This window comes from Cherax quadricarinatus, chromosome 11 (assembly GCF_038502225.1).
Source record: "Cherax quadricarinatus isolate ZL_2023a chromosome 11, ASM3850222v1, whole genome shotgun sequence".
Classification (NCBI taxonomy): domain Eukaryota; kingdom Metazoa; phylum Arthropoda; class Malacostraca; order Decapoda; family Parastacidae; genus Cherax; species Cherax quadricarinatus.
In genome coordinates this window covers 40,230,963-40,253,126 of record NC_091302.1, presented here as the reverse complement: position 1 = coordinate 40,253,126, position 22,164 = coordinate 40,230,963, and the positions used below count along the sequence as shown (strand labels likewise).

At 44.4% G+C, this 22,164-nt stretch overlaps 1 protein-coding gene across 2 annotated transcripts in view; it reads left to right on the top strand.

Moving 5' to 3' along the window:
• LOC128687611 (casein kinase I) overlaps positions 1–21,702 on the top strand; it is a 118,804-nt gene extending 97,102 nt beyond the window's left edge. The window contains exon 7 of one of the 2 annotated variants that reach the window (XM_053775158.2): positions 20,929–21,702. The gene's annotated coding sequence lies outside the window, so the exon portion shown is untranslated. The remainder of the gene's footprint in view (positions 1–20,928) is intronic. The other variant, XM_053775159.2, reaches the window with a different exon arrangement.
• Positions 21,703–22,164: the final 462 nt, after the last annotated feature.

The following is a 22,164-nucleotide window of genomic DNA, read 5'->3' as shown; positions in this document are numbered from 1 at the left end:
TCTCCATTCACTCCTATCAAACACGCTCACGCATGCCTGCTGGAAGTCCAAGCCCCTTGCACACAAAACCTCCTTTACCCCCTCCCTCCAACCTTTCCTAGGCCGACCCCTACCCCTCCTTCCTTCCACTACAGACTGATACACTCTTGAAGTTATTCTGTTTCGCTCCATTCTCTCCACATGTCCGAACCACCTCAACAACCCTTCCTCAGCCCTCTGGACAACAGTTTTGGTAATCCCGCACCTCCTCCTAACTTCCAAACTACGAATTCTCTGCATTATATTCACACCACACATTGCTCTCAGACATGACATCTCCACTGCCTCCAGCCTTCTCCTCGCTGCAACATTCATCACCCATGCTTCACACCCATATAAGAGCGTTGGTAAAACTATACTCTCATACATTCCCCTCTTTGCCTCTTATATTCACTTATATTTTTTCTCTTTCTATCTCTCTCTCTCTTTTTTCTCCAGGTGCATAAACACTTATTATAACTCACTTTTTACATCCAACTCTTATTTTACACCACATAATCCTTGCATTTATACATTTATATTCCCTCTTTTCCTGCCATAACTTATCCTTCAATATTATTGCTACTCCTTTAGCTCTAACTCCATTGAAACCCCTGACCTTATACCATTTATTTCTCCCCACTGAAACACTCCTACCCCCTTCAGCTTTGTTTCACTTAATGCCAGGACATCCAGCTTCTCATTCATAACATCCACAATCATCTCTCTCTAATCATTCGCACAACATCCACGCACACTCAAACATCCCACTTAGACAGTTTTATTTTTAGTAAGCTATGCAGGAAAAGGGGTTACTAGCCATTGTTCCCGGCATTTAAGTTGATTTTTACAACACGCATGGCTTAGAGGAAGGATTCTTATTCCACTTCCCCGTGAATAGGAAAGGAAAAGCAACAAGAACAACAGCTATTAAGATAAAATCAAAGAAAATCGGATGAGTGTGTTTACGTAAATGTGTACATGCATGTGTAGTATGACTTAAGTGTAAGAAGTAGCAAGATGTAACTTCTGAAATTTAAGTGTACGGACATTGTTGTGATTTAAAAAATAGAAGCAAATTTTGTGGTTATAATGAAACGAAAATTTTTTCCATCAGTACTTGCGAGATTAAGTTGGTCGTTGACTTACTGTTGGCAAGATTGGCGATTACAGCATGCTCTGTTTTCTTTATTATTTTTATTTTCTTTTTTATTAACACAGCTGATTCCCACCAAAGCAGGGTTGCCCGAAAAAGAAACTTTCATTATCATTCACTACATTACTGTCTTGCCAGAGGGGTGCTTTACACTACAGTTATAAAGCTGCAACATTAACACCCCTTCTTCAGAGTGCAGACACTGTACTTTCCATCTCCAGGACTTTAGTCTGGCCTGCTGGTTTCCCTGAATCCCTTCATAAATGTTACTTTGCTCACACTCCAACAGCACGTCAAGTATTAAAAACTGTCTCCATTCACTCCTATCAAATATGCTCACCCATGCTTGCTGGAAGTCCGAGCCCCTCGCACACAAAACCTCCTTTACCCCCTCCCTCCAACCTTTCCTAGGCCGACCCCTACTCCGCCTTCCCTCCACTACAGATTTATACACTGTCGAAGTCATTCTGTTTTGTTCCATTCTCTCCACATGTCCGAACCACCTCAACCCCTCCTCAGCCCTGTGGATAATAGTTTTGGTAATCTCACACCTTCTCGTAATTTCCAAACTACGAATTCTCTGCATTACATTCACACCACACATCGCCCTCAGACATGACATCTCCACTGTCTCCAGCCTTCTCGGTGCAACATTCATCACCCATGCTTCACACCCATATGAGTGTTGGTATAACTATACTCTCATACATTCCCCTCTTTGCTTCCATGGACAAAGTTCTTTTGTCTCCATAGATTCCTAAGTGCATCACTAACCATTTTTCCCCTTTTTCCCCTCATCCTTCATAGACCCATCTGCTGACACATCCACTCCTAAATATCTGAATACAGTGGACCCCCGCATAGCGATTTTAATCCGTGCAAGAGGGCTCATTGTTATGCAAAATGATCGGTATGCGAATGAGTTTTCCCCATAAGAAATAATGGAAATCAAATTAATCCGTGCAAGACACCCAAAAGTATGAAAGAAAAAAATTTACCACATGAAATATACATTTTCCTACACACAGAGAAGGATACATGCACAATAGTAGAGTAGTACATGCACAATATATATTGTGCATGTACTACTCTACTAAATGAAGAATAAATGACACTTACCTTTATTGAAGATGCAGCAATGACTGATGAGGCACTGTGTCCTGGGAGTGCCTTTTCCTCCTGAGTACTGTAGGCCCTGTTTGGCATTTTCTTCCAGAACAGGCCTTATCACACTGTGTATGCCACTACGATTCTTAAATCTCTCAAACCAACCTTTGCTGGCTTTAAATTCACCAATATGAGCACTAGTTCCAGGCATTTTTCCCTGTTCACCTGGGTGTTAGTCGACTGGTGTGGGTTGCATCCTGGGAGACAAGATTAAGGACCCCAATGGAAATAAGTTAGACAGTCTTCGATGACACTGACTTTTTTGGGTTATCCTGGGTGGAAAATCCTCTGGGGTTAATTGTTTCTTGGTATTCTCAATAAGCCACACCAACAACGGTGCTACAGCAGCAGCAGCAGCAGCAGCAGCTGACAGTGCTACAGCAGCAGCAGCAGCTGACAGTGCTACAGCAGCAGCAGACGATGCTACAGCAGCAGCAGATGATGCTACAGCAGCAGCAGCAGCAGACGATGCTACAGCAGCAGCAGCAGCTGACGGTGGTGCAGCAGCAGCTGACAGTGCTACAGCAGCAGCAGACGATGCTACAGCAGCAGCAGACGATGCTACAGCAGCAGCAGACGGTACTACAGCAGCAGCAGCAGCTGACAGTGCTACAGCAGCAGCAGACGATGCTACAGCAGCAGCAGACGATGCTATAGCAGCAGCAGCAGCTGACAGTGCTACAGCAGCAGCAGACGATGCTACAGCAGCAGCAGACGATGCTACAGCAGCAGCAGACGATGCTACAGCAGCAGCAGACGATGCTACAGCAGCAGCAGACGATGCTACAGCAGCAGCAGACGATGCTACAGCAGCAGCAGACGATGCTACAGCAGCAGCAGACGATGCTACAGCAGCTGCAGACGATGCTACAGCAGCAGCAGACGATGCTACAGCAGCAGCAGACGATGCTACAGCAGCAGCAGACGGTGGTACAGCAGCAGCAGACGGTGGTACAGCAGCAGCAGACGATGCTACAGCAGCAGCAGACGATGCTACAGCAGCAGCAGACGATGCTACAGCAGCAGCAGACGGTGCTACAGCAGCAGCAGACGGTGGTACAGCAGCAGCAGACGATGCTACAGCAGCAGCAGCAGCAGCTGACGGTGGTACAGCAGCAGCAACAGCAGCTGGCAGTGCTACAGCAGCAGCAGACGATGCTGCAGCAGCAGCAGACGATGCTGCAGCAGCAGCAGACGATGCTGCAGCAGCAGCAGACGATGCTACAGCAGCAGCAGACGATGCTGCAGCAGCAGCAGACGATGCTACAGCAGCAGCAGATGGTGGTACAGCAGCAGCAGCAGCTGAGTGCTACAGCAGCAGCAGACGATGCTACAGCAGCAGCAGACGATGCTACAGCAGCAGCAGACGATGCTACAGCAGCAGCAGACGATGCTACAGCAGCAGCAGACGATGCTACAGCAGCAGCAGACGATGCTACAGCAGCAGCAGACGATGCTACAGCAGCAGCAGACGGTGCTACAGCAGCAGCAGCTGACAGTGCTACAGCAGCAGCAGCAGACGATGCTACAGCAGCAGCAGACGATGCTACAGCAGCAGCAGCTGACGGTGGTACAGCAGCAGCAGCAGCAGCTGACAGTGCTACAGCAGCAGCAGACGATGCTACAGCAGCAGCAGACGATGCTACAGCAGCAGCAGACGATGCTACAGCAGCAGCAGACGATGCTACAGCAGCAGCAGACGATGCTACAGCAGCAGCAGACGGTACTACAGCAGCAGCAGCTGACAGTGCTACAGCAGCAGCAGACGATGCTACAGCAGCAGCAGACGATGCTACAGCAGCAGCAGACGATGCTACAGCAGCAGCAGACGATGCTACAGCAGCAGCAGACGATGCTATAGCAGCAGCAGACAGTACTACAGCAGCAGCAGACAGTACTACAACAGCAGCAGCTGACGGTGGTACAACAGCAGCAGCAGCTGACGGTGGTACAACAGCAGCAGCAGCAGCTGACGGTGGTACAACAGCAGCAGCAGCAGCTGACGGTGGTACAACAGCAGCAGCAGCAGCTGACAGTGCTACAGCAGCAGCAGACGATTCTACAGCAGCAGCAGACGATGCTATAGCAGCAGCAGACGGTACTACAGCAGCAGCAGACAGTACTACAACAGCAGCAGCAACAGCTGACGGTGGTACAACAGCAGCAGCAGCAACAGCTGACAGTGCTACAGCAGCAGCAGATGCTACAGCAGCAGCAGATGGTACTACAGCAGCAGCAGCAGCAGCAGCTGACGGTGGTACAGCAGCAGCAGCAGCTGTACCACCAATAGTAGCGATGGTTGATTGGGGTTTATTATACAACCTGGCCAGCTCGGAGACGCGCACTCCACTTTCATACTTATCAATGATCTTTTTCTTCATCTCTATAGTAATTCTCACCCTTATTGCTGTAGGGTTGGCACTAGAAGCTTTCTTGGGGCCCATGGTCACTTATTTTGCAGATAAAATCACCAAAAACACTGTAATAATACGAAATGTTCCGATTGTATGCTTGGATGTTACCGCGGAGGCTGGCTGGTAAACAATGCCACCGGCGGCACATGTGAGGCTGGCTAAGGGCGCACATTGGACGTGTCTCGGACGAACAGCGGTGAGCGGGTTTTTGAGCGGTATGCGAGGCAAAATTTTTGCGATAAAAGCGAGCGGTATGCGGATTAAACGTTATGTGATGCCAACGGTATGCGGGGGTCCACTGTACATTCACCTCTTCCATACTCTCCCTCCAATCTGATATCCAAACTTTTGTCACCTAATCTTTTTGTTATCCTCATCGCCTTACTCTTTCCTATATTCACTTTTAATTTTCTTTTACATTTTTTTTTTTTACCAAGTCTGTCATTTCCCACCGAGGCAGGGTGACCCAAAAAGAAAGAAAATTCCCCAAAAGAAAATACTTTCATCATTGAACACTTACACCTCACTCACACATAATCACTGTTTTTTCAGAGGTGCTCAGAATACAACAGTTTAGAAGTATATACGTATAAAGATACACAACATATCCCTCCAAACTGCCAATATCCCAAACCCCTCCTTTAGTGCAGGCATTGTACTTATTTTACATACCCTACCAAATTCATTCACCAACCTCTGCAACTTCTTTTCAGAATCTCCCAAAAGCACAGTGTCATCAGCAAAGAGCAACTGTGACAACTCCCACTTTGTGTTAGATTCTTTTTCTTTTAACTCCACACCTCTTGCCAAGACCCTTGCATTCACTTCTCTTACAACCCCATCTATAAATATATTAACCATGGTGACATCACACATCCTTGTCTAAGGCCTACTTTTACTGGGAAATAATCTCCCTCTCTCCTACATTCTCTAGCCTGAGCCTATCCTCATAACTCTTCACTGCTTTAAGTAACCTACCTCCTATACCATACACCTGCAGCATCTGCCACATTATGCCCCTATCCACCCTGTCATTTGCCTTTTCCAAATCCATAAATGCCACAAAAATCTCTCTAACAATAATATTTAGATAAGGGTAATTTTTTTTTTTTAACAAGTCGGCTGTCTCAGACCGAGGCAGGGAGACCCAAAAAGAAAGAAAATCCCCAAAAAGAAAATACTTTCATCATCATTCAACATTTTCACCTCACTCACACATAATCACTGTTTTTGCAGAGGTGCTCAGAATGCAACAGTTTAGAAGTACATGTATATACATAAAATACACAATATATCCCTCCAAACTGCCAGTATCCCAAACCTTTTCTTTGGAGTGCAGGCATTGTAGTTCCCATTTCCAGGACTCGAGTCTGGCTATATAAAATAACTGGTTTCTCTGAATCCCTTCACTAAATATTGCCCTGCTCACACTCCAACAGCTCGTCAGGTCCCAAATACCATTCGTCTCCATTCACTCCTATCTAACACGCTTGCTGGAAGTCCAAACCCCTTGCCCACAACACCACCTTTACCCCATCCCTCCAACCTTTTCGAGGACGACCCCTACCCCGCCTTCCTTCCCCTACAGATTTATACGCTCTCCATGTCATTCTACTTTGATCCATTCTCTAAATGACCAAACCACCTCAACAAACACTCTTCAGCCCTCTGACTAATACTTTTATTAACTCCACACCTCCTAATTCCCACACTCCGAATTTTCTGCATAATATTTACACCACACATTGCTCTTAGACAGGACATCTCCACTGCCTCCAACTGCCTCCTCGCTGCAGCATTTACAACCCAAGCTTCACACCCATATAAGAGTGTTGGTACTCCTATACTTTCATATATTTCCTTCTTTGCTTCCATAGACCACATTTTTTGCCTCCACATATACCTCAATGCACCACTCACCTTTTTTCCTTTATCAGTTCTATGATTAACCTCATCCTTCATAAATCCATCCGCTGACACGTCAGCTCCCAAATACAGTGGACCCCCGCCTAACGATGAGCTCCCAACTCGACCAATTATGTAAGTGTATTTTGGTAAGTGCTTTTGTAGGTGTATTTTTGGGGGTCTGAAACGGACTAATCTAATTCACAATATTTCTTATGGGAACAAATTCGGTCTATAACGGCACCCAAACAGACTTCTGGATTAAAATAATATCGTTAGGTGGGGGTCCACTGTATCTGAAAACATTCACTTCTTCCATACTACTCCTCCCCAATTTGATATCCAATTTTTTTCTCTAAACCATTTGATACTCTCATTACCTTACTCTTTTCTATGTTCCCTTTCAACTTTCTACCTTGACACACACTCCCAAATTCATTCACTAACCTTTGCAGTTTTTCTTTAGAATCTCCCATAAGCACAGTATCATCAGCAAAAAGTAACTGTGTCACTTCCCATTTTGTATTTAATTCCCCATAATTTAATCCCACTCCTCTCCCGAACACCCTTGCATTTACTTCTCTTACAACCCCATCTATAAATGTATTAACCATGGTGACATTACATCCCTGTCTAAGACCTACTTTTACTGGGAAGTAGTCTCCCTCTCTTCTACACACCCTAACCTGAGCCTCACTATCCTCATATAAACTCTTTACAGCATTTAGTAACTTACCACCTATTCCATATACAGTGGACCCTCGACTAATGCTATTAATCCGTTCCTGAGAGCTCATCGTTAGTCAAAATTATCGTTAGTCAAGTTAATTTTCCCCATAAGAAATAATGGAAATCAAATTAATCCGTGTAGACACCCCAAAGTATGAAAAAAAATTGTTTTTACCACATGAAATATTAATTTTAATACACACAAACTGAAGAAGACATGCACAGTTACATGACACTTGCCTTTATTGAAGATCTGGTGATGATTGATGGGATGGGAGGAGTGGAGAGTGTTGGTCTTAGTGTTTAGAAGGGGAATCCCCTTCCATTAGGACTTGAGGTGGCAAGTCCTTTTCCAGGGTTACTTCCCTTCCCTTTAAATCTCTCAAACCAACCTTTGCTGGCCTTAAAATTCACTCGCATCACCACTAGTTGCTGGCATTTTTTTTAATTAAATTAAATCGTCATGCAACTTCCTAGCCTTTTCACATATGATCGCTTGAGAGATGCTATCTCCTGCTATCTGTTTTTCGTTTATCCACACCAATAACAGTCTCTCAACACCTTTGAGTACTTGCGATCTCAGTTTCGAAAACATAGTTGCACCTTGGGCAAGAACAGCTTCCTTGATTGCCGTTTTCTTGGCCACAATAGTAGCGATGGTTAATTGGGGTTTTGTGTACAACCTGGCCAGCTCGGAGACACGCACTCCACTTTCATACTTAGCAATGATCTCTTTCTTCATATCCATAGTAATTCTCACCCTTTTTGCTGTAGGGTTGGCACTAGAAGCTTTCTTGGGGCCCATGGTGACTTATTTTGCAGGTGCAATCACTAAAAAGGCTGTGATAATATGAAATGTTCCGATTGTATGCTTGGAAGCGACCGCGGTGGCTGGCTGGCTTGTAAACACTTGCAAGAAGTGGACGCGTCTCAGATGGAACGAATAGTGTTGGTCGAGTTTTTTAGCGCTAGTCGAGGCAAAAATTTTGCGTTAAAATGTATCGCTAGTCGGATTTCTAGTTAATCGATGCCATTGTTTGTCGAGGGTCCACTGTACTTGCAACATCTGCCACATTGCTTCCCTATCCACTATCATATGCCTTTTCTAAATCCATAAATGCAATAAAAACTTCCTTACCTTTATTTAAATACTGCTCACATATATGCTTCAATGTAAACACTTGATCTACACATCCCCTACCCACTCTAAAACCTCCTTGCTCATCCACAATTCTACATTCTGTCTTGCCTCTAATTCTTTCAATAATAACCCTACCGTACACTTTTTCCTGGTATACTCAGTAAACTTCTATAATTTTTACAATCTCTCTTGTTCCCCTTCCCTTTATATAAAGGGACTATACATGCTCTCCTCCAATCCCTAGGTACCTTCCCCTCTTTCATACATTTATTAAACAAAACTACCAACCACTTCAACACTATATCTCCCCCTGCTTTTAAAATTTCTGTCACAATTCCATCAGTTCCAGCTGCTTTACCCCCTTTCATTCTATGTTATGCCTCACGTACCTCCCCCACACTTACATTCTGCTCTTCTTCACTCCTAAAAGATGGTATACCTCCCTGGCCAGTGTATGAAATTACCGCCTCCCTTTCTTCCTCAACATTTAAGTTCCTCAAAATATTCTCGCCATCTACCTAATACCTTCCTCTCCCCTTCTACTAACTCCCCTACCCTGTTTTTAACTGACAAATCCATATGTTCCCTAGGCTTTCTTAACTTGTTTAACTCGCTGCAAAATTTTTTCTTATTTTTGTTAAAATTTCTTGACAGTGCCTCTCCCACTCTATCATCTGCTCTCTTTTTGCACACTCATCACTCTCTTCACCTTTCTTTTACTCTCCATATACTCTGCTCTACTTATAACACTTCTGCTTTGTAAAAACCTCTCATAAGCTAACTTTTTCTCTTTAATCACACCCTTTACTTCATCATTCTACCAATCACTCCTCTTTCCTCCTGCCTCCACCCTCCTATAACCACAAACTTCTGCCCCATATTCTAATACTGCATTTTTAAAACTTGTCCAACCCTCTTCAACCCCCCCCCCCCCTCCCTCTACTCATGTTTGCACTAACCCACCTTTCTGCCAATAGTCGCTTATATCTCGCCCGAACTTCCTCCTCCCTTAGTTTATACACTTTCACTTCCCTCCTACTTATTGTTGCCACCTTCCTCTTGTCCCATCTACCTCTTACTATAACTGTAGCTACAACTAAATAATGATCCGATATATCAGTTGCCCCTCTATAAACATGTACATCCTGGAGCCTACCCATTAACCTTTTATCCACCAATACATAATCTAACAAACTACTTTCATTACATGCTACATCATACCTTGTATATTTATTCATCCTCTTTTTCATAAAATATGTATTACTTATTACCAAATCTCTTTCTACACATAGCTCAATTAAAGGCTCCCCATTTACATTTACCCCTGGCATCCCAAATTTACCTACTACTCCCTCCACAACATTTTTACCCACTTTAGCATTGAAATCCCCAACCACAAGTACTCTCACACTTGGTTCAAAACTCCCCACGCATTTACTCAGCATTTCCCAAAATCTCTCATACATTTATTAAACAAAAATACCAAACTCTCCAACACTGTACCCCCCTGCTTTTAACATTTCTGTCATGATCCCGTCAGTTCCAGCTGCTTTGCCACCTTTCATTCTATGTAATGCCTCCCGTACCTCCCCCACACTCACATCCTGCTCTTGTTCACTCCTAAAAGATGGTATACCTCCCTGGCCAGTGCATGAAATTACTGCCTCCCTTTCTTTGTCGATATTTAAAAGTTCCTCAAAATATTCTCGCCATCTACCCAAAACCTCCATCTCCTCATCTACTGACTCCCCTACTGTTTTTAACTGACAAATCCATTTGTTCCCTAGGCTTTCTTAACTTGTTTAACTCGCTCCAAATTTTTTTTCTTACTTTCATTGAAATTTCTTGACAGTACCTCCCCCTCTCTATCATCCACTCTCCTTTTGCACTCTCTCACCACTCTTCACTTTTCTTTTACTCTCCATATACTCTACTCTTCTTATAATTATAATTATTATTATTTACACTTTTTTCCTGGGGATTATCTAATTTTTTAAAATTTACAGCAGTTGTAGCCCACAACACCCAAATCATTCACAGTGTACAGTGGAATCTTGGTTTTCATGATTAATCTGTTCTAAAAAGTCTGATGAAAACCGAATTATACAAAAACTGACGCAATATTTCCCATAAATGTAAATCCAATTAATCCATTCTAGACACCCAAAAATATTAACAAAAAATACATTTTATAGAGAATAACAATAGTTTTACCTACGGAAAACAATGAGAAATAAATATAAATGACTAATGAAATTGATAAATGATCATTTAATATATACCTTTGTTGAAGACACTTGTTGGCGTATGGGAGACGGCGAGGAGGGAATAGGGAGGAGGAGAAGGTATTGTTTGGAAGGGGAAGCCCCTTCCAGAAAGACTTCAGGTATCAAGGCCCTGTCTGGTGTTAGTTCCCTTCTTTGTCTTTTACTGGCACTAGGACCAGCTTGAGTCACTGTACCCATTGCACAAAAAGCCTGTCCAAAGAGGTCTGTTTCTGGCATCTCTTTAAGATTTGCCTAGAATGGGACAAGGCATTGTCATTTAACATGTTGCAGACACGGCTTGCAGCAGCTCTGTTAGGGTGATATTTCTCCACAAAACTTGGCACACATGTCCTTAATCACTGAAGGAGGCACATTCTCCTCTCTCTTCCTCCTCCTCTGAAGCAGTTCCCTCATCTGCGGTCTGTTGCTACTCCAGTTGAAAGTCTTGCAGCTCTTTAGTGGTTAGCTCTTCCCTGTGGTCGTCCACCAACTCTGCCACACCCTGGCCGCTGACATCCAACCCTATGGACTTCCCGAAAGACACAATAGATTCCACAGTAGGCATAGGGTCATCAGGGTCAGCCTCAAACCCTTCAAAATCCTTTTTGAGGACACATTCTGGAAACAATAAACAAGCACAAAAAACGATGTATTACGAAATGTTTCAGATGAACGCATGGGGTGATGCTCACTCAACGAGAAACAAAGGCAGACTGAGTCACGAACTCATGGTATGCTTTGTGTGGGCGCTTGGGGGGGGGGGGTTAGTCACACTGACATGTTTGGTATGGACCATTTTCAGCTCTATGAAGACCGAGCAGATGTACGAAAACTGGGACAAAATTTTGACGAAAAAAGTTGTCGAAAACCGAATCCTACGAAAACTGGGGCAAAGGAAAAACTGAGGTTCTACTGTATGTATGACTAGCTATTGTATACAACAATACCCACACTTAAGTGTCAGCATATTGTTTAACCAGTGATACACAATGTAAACATACGTCCAGCTGCTTCACTTTTTTAACGTTCACGTATATACAGGCACTGATAGTGTTCCATGGACTGGAACAGTTCTAGGAAGTCCCTGAACACAGTGTTTTACACTCCCTACTTACAAAATACAAGTTCCTGTGCTTTACTGGGTGCCTTGTTGAGTGTAACGAGAATTGTAGTCTGAAAGTTATCACCATATTTCAAATGAGAGGGTATTTATTTGGTGATCAGTACGATGGTGCAGGTGTGACCTAATATTTCTATATTTATCTGATGACATAAATAGGCATTTGGCACTCCGGCAGCAGTCTTGATCAGGTCCATATTGATGCATTCAGGATTACATTGTCAAGATAAGAGTTGCAACTTTTCCAGTCAAACCCAATCTGCATGTTACATTTGTTCACTAAATGCATGTTGGTGGTGTCATAGCATCTGGTCTCGGTGGGTTCAGTGTCTCCCATTTCGTTCTGGTGGATTGATGTGAGCAAGGTCATATCGTTTGTCCTGCCACTGAAATACTGTATCATTGGCATGAAACTCCTGCACCACACCGGTACCAATGCATGCTGAACCTGAGCATGTTTACATGCTTCACACACTGTACCTCTTCAAGGGGGGCTCCTTGGCGTGGTGAAGAGGCTCTTGGTCTGAGGAATTAGACCTGTCGGTCTCCTTCCTTAGACCGAACCTAATTACCCCCCAATCCCCCGTTCCCTATCCCCATCCTCCCCTTTTTCCTTTCCTCCTCCTCCTCCCCACCCCTCCCTTTTGCCCTTCCTTTTTGGCCTTTGGGATTATTATTATTATTATTTTTTTCCCCCCACAGGCACGCTAGTTCCTAGGTAGGGGAAAGGGTACCGGGGTCCATCCCATTCCGTTGAGGTTCTTGGCGGTGGCTTAGTTTGCCGTGGAATTTGGATTGCCTGGGGATGTCCTGATCCCTCTCCGGTATCACGGAAGGTGGCTTTGGGTGTCTCTGGAAGCCACCTTTCGGATTCCGGGGGTGGTGGCCGAAGGAGGTATGCTTTGTGGCGGATTTCCGGCCGCCCTCTCTTGTCCACCAAGGTAGCTCGGCAGATGTGAGGTAGCTATCCCGGATTGCTGGTTTACTGGCATGATGGGTAGGGTATGGCACGGGTTCCATGCTGCATCTGCGCTACTTGCGGTGCTGAGGTCCTCTTGGGCGCGGAGGGAGATTTCTGGCCCTTTCATTCCTCCTAGGAATTATCCCTCCCCGGTCCCCCCCCCCCTTTTTTTTATTCTTTTTTTTTATTTTTATTTTCTTTTTTTTTTTTTTCTTAAAAACAAAAAGAAAGAAGTAACCCAACCTTGGCAGCCCTAGTCCATGAACCTGGTACCCCCAGGCCCCTTCTTGATGCCGCACCCTGTTCTGACCCCGCCTCGTCTCTGGACCACTCTTCGGACACTCCTCATGCCTCTGTACCTCTTGCCGGTGCTGTTTCCTCACCCACTTCAGGTACTGAGGCCTCGACTGACTCCTTCGATTTATCTGACCTTCGCCCTCCTCTGACTATGCTTCCGGCCTCTCCCTCTACGGTGCAGCAATTTTCGAATCGCCGGCCCATTCCACGTCGGACCACCTCTGGTCCCACGCCTAAATGCCAACGACAATTACCTGCTGATGATACTTCTCCACCTTCTCGTTCTTCTCAGAAATGATCGACACGTCCTTCACTACCTTTCCACGCTCAGTTTCAGACTGCACAATGGACTAAATTCTTCACTTTACGACTGACTTCCTCTACTGCCTATCTTTCTGACCACAGTATTGGCAAGGCACTCCTACGCCATGTTGGTAAAGATATTTCTTTTCATGCTCTTAAGAGCGGTACGCGCATCATCACCGTACAGAATGCTACCCAGGCTCATGAGCTTTCTCGTCTTTCCCATATCGATACTGTTCCTGTCACTATTGAAAAACATCATTCCCTCAATTCTTGTAGTGGTACTGTCATTCTGCCCCATACCATAGTTCAACAAAATTTCCAGATATGTGGCACTGACATTCTTGAACAGCTGGAACTCCAAGATCTCCCAATCCTCAAGGTTGACACTTACGTTCTTCCCGCCCGCGGGAGGAGACGATACCCTAGCAATGTGGCTCGTTTAACTTTTGACAGCCGTGAACTCCCATCCTCAGTTTATGTAGCAGGACATCGGTTACAAGTTCAAAAGGTGTTCCCTACACTGCAACAGTGTAGAAATTGCTGGCGATTTGGCCATCCAGCGAAATATTGCAGGTCTATCGCCGAATGCCCGGTCTGTGGTGCCGATGACCATTCTAATATGTCTTGCAATCGACCTCCCTCTTGCCTTAATTGTCATGAGGCTCACCCTTCGTACTCTCGCCGTTGTCAAGTCTACTTAAACGAGCGGGAAATCCGTTACCTCAAAGAGGCAGAAGGTCTCCCTTATGCCATGGCAGTTTCTCATCTCCGCCTCCAAGGGAGACTACCTCGTGTTTCTTATTTCCGTGTTTCAAAACGTCCCCCCCCACTTCTGGGATCCTATCTTCTGCAACCACCTCTGTGGTTACCTTTTCCATAGTCACTCCTGTATCTAATTCTTTTGCTGTCCTAGGCTCAGACGTCCCTACTTCAACGCCTCAGTCTGATCTCGCTTCTTCGTGTTCTCCCTCACAAGCCTCAGTAGCGACGAGATCTCATATGACACCTCCTCCTAATCGTTCCTCTACTTCTCAAAAGTCAAAAAAGGTCCGTTAACACCTCCTACCCATCTTCTACCTCCTCATTTTACCTTCCCTGTCTCTGTACCTGGTTCTTCCCCTCTCACTGGCTCTGTTACAAGTGTAGAGGTTCACCCTCCTCCTCATACTGTACCTTCCTCCCCTGTTCCCTCCCAAGTTTCTTCCTCTTCTGCCACCTCCCAGGTTTCTGCCTCTTCTGTCCCCTTCCACGCTTCTCCAGTTCCCTCTACCCTTTTGCCCCCCCCCCTACCTTGGTACAGTCCATTACAGTTCCAATCTTTCCTCATCCTCCCCCTACCATTTTGAATATTGTCTCCCATACGATGACTCCGAATTCCGAAACACTTGAAGCAATCTCTGAATATATTGCAGAGACCAAACCATCAATGGACACTGATCCACCCTCCGTTATTTCTCTCTCCTCTGCTCCATCTGCGCAACTCCTTTCTTCACAGCGCACCATTCCTTCGCTGCTTGAACGTTTTCCACTGCCTCCGCATGTGGACTTTTCTAACCCCTCTAGTCCGTAGGAACCCTTACCTGCGGATTGCAGGTATCTTTATCATTGCCAATCATGGCCTATTTACAGTGGAATATACGCGGCCTCAGGGGTAATCGGGGTGAGCTTCAGATGTTACTCTCCCAGTTTTCCCCTGTTGGTGTTTGCTTACAGGAACCAAAATTACACTCTGCTGTTATCTCTCCCATCTCAGGCTATAATTTATTGTATTCTTCAGATCCTTTACCTGATGGGACCTTTAATGAAAGTGCCCTTCTTCTACGCACTGATATTCCGTACCATCAGCTATTTGTTCGTACTTCGCTGCATTACACAGCAGCCCGTATCCACTTGCATAGGTGGTATACGCTCTGTTCTTTATATCTCTCTCCTTCTCGGGCATTATCTATTCCGGATATTGCCTTTCTTGTTACGTCATTACCGCCACCAATTCTGTTACTTGGTGATTTTAATGCCGACCATTTCCTCTGGGGGGGGGGTCTCGCTGTGATTCCCGTGGCATTCAGATAGAGGCTTTTCTTGCCACCCACCCCCTCCATGTTTTAAATACAGGTACTCAAGCCCATTTTGATCCTCGGACTCACACACTCTTGCATCGATCTCTGTCTGCTCTTCCTCCGCCGCATTAGACTTCACTTGGTCTGTTCTCCCGGACTTACATGACAGTGATCATTTCCCAATCATTCTTACTTCCCCTCCATATTCACCACCTCTTCGCATCCCACGCTGGCAATTTGATCAGGCAAATTGGAACCTTTACTCACACCTAACTGTTTTTAGAGAGGTTCCTTCTTCGTCCTCCATCGATGAGCTTTTACACCTCTTCTCGTCCTCTGTTTTAACCGCAGCTTCTAATTGTATACCCCAAACTTCGGGCAGGCATTCTCAGAAATGCGTGCCTTGGTGGTCTCCTGCTTGTGCTCGTGCAGTACGTTTGAAACGCGCTGCATGGGGCAGGTACCGGTACAATAGAACCACAGAGTTCTTGATTTTAAGCAGAAGCGTGCGATCGCTCGCCGTGTCATCCGTGACGCTAAACGCACTTACTGGAAAGATTGTCTCCACCATCACCTCTGCTTCCTCTGAGTGCAGTCTGGAAAAAAGTACGAAAACTGAGTGGTAAATATTCTCCTGTTCTACGGGTTGCCGGTGTTGATATAGCAAACCCACTAGATGTTGCCAATGAAATTGGCAGTCATCTGGTCCTTATTTCTCAGGGACTCCATCTATGCCCCTCATTTCTTTCCTCAAAGTCTGCCAGAGAGTTAGCACCCTTGGACTTTTCTTCTCTCAGAGAAGAACAGTATAATGTGCCTTTTACACTTCAAGAACTGGAGGCAACACTCTCAGCTGGCAGCTGCCCGACGATCATATTCGTATGCTACAACATTTACATCAGTCAGCCCTTGGCAGCTACATAATTGGTCCAGGGACTGGACTCCAAAGTTTTGATAGCTGGGCCTGACGACATTCATATTCGTATGCTACAACATTTACATCAGTCAGCCCTTGCAGTCCTATTACGCCTTTACAATCTTATTTGGTCACAAGGAGTTGTTCCACAGCTGTGCAAATCCGCCATTGTTCTCCCTTTCCGCAAACCAGGCACTACGGGACATGAAGCCTCCCACTATCGTTCCGTTTCACTTACCAGTGCAGTTTGCAAAGTGATGGAACGCCTAGTAAATAGACGTTTAGTGTGGTATTTAGAGACACACAACAGTCTCTCCACTCGTCAATATGGCTTTCGTAAGGGACGTTGTACCATAGACCCCTTACTATGCTTGGATACGTATGTTCGTAATGCCTTTGCGAATAACCACTCGGTTATTGCCATATTTTTTGACCTTGAGAAGGCATATGACACAACTTGGAGGTATAATATTTTAGCCCAAGCCCACTCCTTAGGCTTCGAGGCAATCTATCATCCTTCCTTAAGAACTTTTTAACTGACAGGCATTTCCCTGTTCGGGTTAATAATGTGCTCTCCCCGGACTTTATCCAAGCTGAAGGTGTCCCCCAGGGATGTGTTCTGAGCACAACACTTTTTCTCCTTGCTATTAATGATTTGGCCTCTAGTCTTCCATCAAATATTTGGTCATCGCTCTATGTTGATGACTTCGCTATTGCCTGTGCAGGCGCTGACTGTCACCTCATTACAGTTTCTCTCCAGCATGCAGTCGACAGTGTTTCCAATTGGGCCACCACACATGGGTTTAAATTTTCCAGCACTAAAACCCACCAAATTACTTTCACTAGACGCTCTGTCGTCTCCGATCATCCTTTGTACCTCTATGGCTCCCGTATCCCTGAACGTGATAGTCAAGTTTCTGGGCCTCCTCTTTGACCGTAGGTTATCTTGGAAACCTCACATTACCTCTCTGACGGCAACCTGTCACAGCCGGCTGAACCTTCTTAAAACCCTTGCTCATCTTTCATGGGGAGCTGATCGTCGAACCCTCCTTCGCCTACATTCCACCCTTATTTTATCGAAACTTGATTATGGTGACCAGATCTATTCAGCGGCATCTCCTGCTACTCTCTCTAGCCTTAACCCCATTCATCACCAAGGATTACGTTTATGCCTTGGTGCTTTTCGCTCTTCTCCTGTCGAGAGCCTCTATGCCGAAGTGAACGTTCCATCCTTATCCGATCGCCGTGATGCCCATTGCCTTCACTACTATGTACGCTCTCATGCTCTCTGCAATCCTTCCATTTATAGAATGGTCACTGATATTAGTAGACATTCTTTATTTGTTCACCGCCCCTGTTTACTCCGTCCCTTCTCTCTTCGCCTTCATTCGCTCTTGTCTTCTCTTCAATTACCACCTTTCTATGTTCATGTAGCATCTCACTTTTCCCTACCCCCCTGGGAAGTTCCAGCTGTTCAAGTCTGTTCTTTCTCTCTCCCTTGCTCAAAAGCCCAACTGTCTCCGGTCGCTTCCCGCTCTCTTTTTCTTGACCACTTTCACTCTTTCTCATGCCATTGCTGTGTACACAGATGGCTCTAAGTCTTCTGACGGCGTAGGATTCGCAGCAGTGTTTCCGGACAGCGTCGTACAAGGGCATTTACTATCTTCGGCTAGTATTTTTACTGCTGAATTGTATGCCATCCTTGCAGCACTTACCCGTATTGCGTCTATGCCTGTGTCATTTGTGGTTATCTCAGACTCCCTTAGTGCTTTACAGGCTATACAGAAATTTGATACACCTCACCCCTTAGTCCTCCGTATTCAACTTTGGCTACGCCGCATCTTTACCAAGAATAAAGATATTTTTTTTGTTGGGTCCCTGGTCATGTTGACGTACAGGGCAATGAACAGGCAGACACTGCTGTGCGGTCAGCAGTACATGACCTACCAGTTTCATATAGAGGTATTCCATTTACGGACTATTTTGCTGCAATATCTTCCCACCTTCACACCCGTTGGCAACAACGTTGGTCTACTATGCTCGGCAACAAACTTCAATCTATTAAACCAAGTATAGGTTACTGGCCGTCTTCTTATCATCAGTGTCGAGGTTGGGAGACTACTCTCTCCTGTCTTCGCATTGGCCATACTCGTCTTACTCATGGATATCTCATGGAGAGGCGCCCTGCTCCTCTCTGTGAGAATTGCCAAGCTCCATTATCAGTCGGCCACATTCTGTTGGACTGCCCACTTTATCAACGAGCACTCAGAATTTACCTCCGTCGTCGTCTTCGCTCCGCTGCTCTCTTTACCTTCCCTTCTCACTGATGGACCCACCTTTCATCCGGACTCTCTCATTGACTTTTTGACAACTGACTGACTGACTTCACAAATTCTGATACCTTCAGCCCTTTCTACTTCAGTCTCTTGCTACTCTCTACCCCCTTACTATCCCCTGCCCCGATGTTTTCTGTAACCTACTGATCATCCCTCCTCCCTTCTGCCATCCAATACCCTCGCTTCCTTCCCTACCCTGCAGCGCTATATAGCCCTTGTAGCTTAGCGCTTCTTTTTTATTATAATAATAATTCACACACTGTACTGCTCATGTCTGTCATGCTCACCTACAGGAAGCCAGTCAGTAAAGGGCTTGTGTACCAATTATCAAGTGTATAATGTATGACCTCTGCAAAGAGTGATAGCGTGAATGATGGTGAAAGTTTTTTTTTCTCTCCAAGGTCACCTTTTCTTGGTGGGAGACAGCGAGTGTGTTAAAATATGGTTACATAATTTTTCTCACTGCATTATTAGAAATTTTCAATAACTTTCTTGACTGTGGCGAAGAAGACGTGCAACTAAGCCACATTGTCTTTACGCTTGTTTGCCATTGTATACCCGAAGTATGTTGGTTTTCCATCACTATCATTTGCATCAGGGGTTTATCAAAATGGTTTAGTACTATTCCCGAGGGTAAAACTGGGCTGGATTCCACTGTCTCATTAAAATGATGGGGATTGGGCACAAACAGCACATTTGCCTTCCAATCCCACAAGCAGTCTGGTGTTGCTGGCTATTTACAGATGGTTGTGGTAGTGGCTGTATGTGGGTGGTGGACATGTCCTGGGGTTGAGGTGTGGGACATGGCTCCCAGCTGGGGCTGGTATAGTACTGCTTGCCTCTGTTCCACCAGCCACTGCCACATGTATTGCCAGCATTGCTTGCAGCCCACTGCCCATTCCAGTTGAAGCACCATCTTCACTGTGACTGGTGTTGGGTCTTGTGTTGTACTGTGCATCTTGGGATAGTAAAAAGAACATGACTAGATGACATGTGTTGCCACATAAATTGACTCTTCGCATGTAAATAATCATCATCACTATCACTAGATTGATCATTGATTGCTAGGAAATCAATGTTCACATCACTATCATTACTACTCGCATCTGTGCCCAAACCATAGGAGAATACAGTGGACCCCCGCTTAACGATCACCTCCCAATGCGACCAGTTATGTAAGTGTATTTATGTAAGTGCGTTTGTACGTGTATGTTTGGGGGTCTGAAATGGACTAATCTACTTCACAATATTCCCTATGGGAACAAATTCGGTCAGTACTGGCACCTGAACATACTTCTGGAATGAAAAAATATCGTTATCCGGGGGTCCACTGTATAAGCTTTCGCTTACGGCATGAACATGTCCTGTACTTGGCAAGACTAGAGGCTGATGGCTGTGGGTCATCAGGGTTTTCAGCACAGTTTCCAGCATCCTGGTTGTCACTTTTTGGTCACTATAGGTTCAAGCCTATAGAATTCATCCTCGGTTCTATAATCCTCATTGCTGGAGCTGCCACTGAGGAATACAGTGAATTCACCTGGGAGTGAGAGCCTTGCATCCGTGTGGTATGGTGAGCAGTAGTATACTAAGATGACATTTCCACAATACATTGCGATGGTCTCGATTTATTTTTATCTGCTCAGACTGACTGCAGACCCATAATCTCATGGCCAGGCCTGGAAAATTTGAGGCTGGTGTGAATTTATGCATAAATCTGTAAGAAACACTGGTGTCAATAACTTAGATCTACTTGAGTGAAAGTGTTAATTGTGAGCAATTATACAAATTTTATGCATGTATTAGGTAAGAAGACAAGTGCAGCTATTGCAATATTTTATTCTGGCAACGTTTCGGACAAAGCTCCTGGAGAGCGAAATGTTAGCACAATAAAATGTCGCATTAGTTGCATTTGTCCTTTTACCCACATTGTACTAATGTGTGGCAAAATATTTTACCTTATTCCTTTTGAAATTTTCTTATACTTCGTACTGTGCAAACAATGATTTAGTATGTTTTTTTTATGTAGTTAATGTAATTTGAATAGCTTTTTTTTATTAGCTGTGCCTTAAGCCTTTCTGCCAAGTAGTCTTGTAAGGTAAATGCTAAGTCCTACTCTTATTTCCTTTATCTCCTTTCAGGAAGCCACTAAAGTAATGATAGTGAATATACTGGATAAATTTATTGAAAGAAACAAGCCTAAGGTGATCCCCTTTCTTTTTGCTGCAAGAGAACAAAGAAATGGAGGACATTTGCTTGATTTAATGGCCCGAAGCAGCGATGGTGCAATGAGCGTCATTAACAGTGAGCAACAGAGAAATGCTGGCTCGTCTGTGTTGCCCTGATCATCGCTGCTGTTGTTGCTTGTTGGCCACTAGTGCTGCAGGCAATGGCCTTAGCTGTGGGCATGATAGTATTCTTCTGACTTGTTCAAGAATGATTTATTTGAATTTGTGTAATTCTAAATGATGTCTGATGAATGTAGTAGAATGATTCCTCATAGGTGAAGGGAAGATTTGCTTGTGTAATCTTCCGTGTGCTAATCTTGGAGATTACAAAAAAAGCCTGTGGATGTATTGGTTGTTTCTGATTTTTAATATAATGACATAGAAAGCAAGCTGAAAATAAACTTTGAACATGAAAGGGTCTATCTAGCTCCGTAGTTTTTCTCTGCACGACCAGAAGTTCGTGTTGAATTAATTTCATGTCATTTACATTTAGCCATATCAAAACCATAACATAGAAAGTTCAATACATGGCTACTGAGTTGATCCTGAGTGGAGTAACAAAACCTGACCCAACCAAAAAAAAAAAAAATGAATAAGGTGTAAAATTACAAAAAAAAAAAAAAACTACATAGGCAAGGGTTTATTTTAGTAGTGCTTATTTCTCATTTTATGTTTTTAAAGAAGGGAGCTTCTTTGTATGTAGAGAAAGTGAATCAGATGAAGGATGAATGGTAGCATTAGACAATAGAGAGAAGCACACACTGACTGGGGTAAATTTCGGCGTGATAGCTCGAAATCCACAGTGTTGAACTTAAATATTCTGTATTGACTGCTTCACCTTAGCAGTTATTTGTCATGAGTTTGTAATTATGCCAAGGAATTGATATGATTTTGTTGCCATTGCAACTGCATATTAGTTCAGACTTGTAATACAGGAAAATTCTGCAATGTTGTATCCTGTAAGTCCTTTCAAAGAGGATTGTTATTTTCATTTTGTATTTTCTTGATTGAGTTAATTTTGTTTGTATAGCACTCAAGTGTTTAAGCTGAACATAACCCATGTAACTTCTTGTATAACATTTGCTTATATTGTTAAGGTGAGTGTGCAACTGAGTGTACTTGTTGATACTGTGTCTGGCAAGTGTGTTT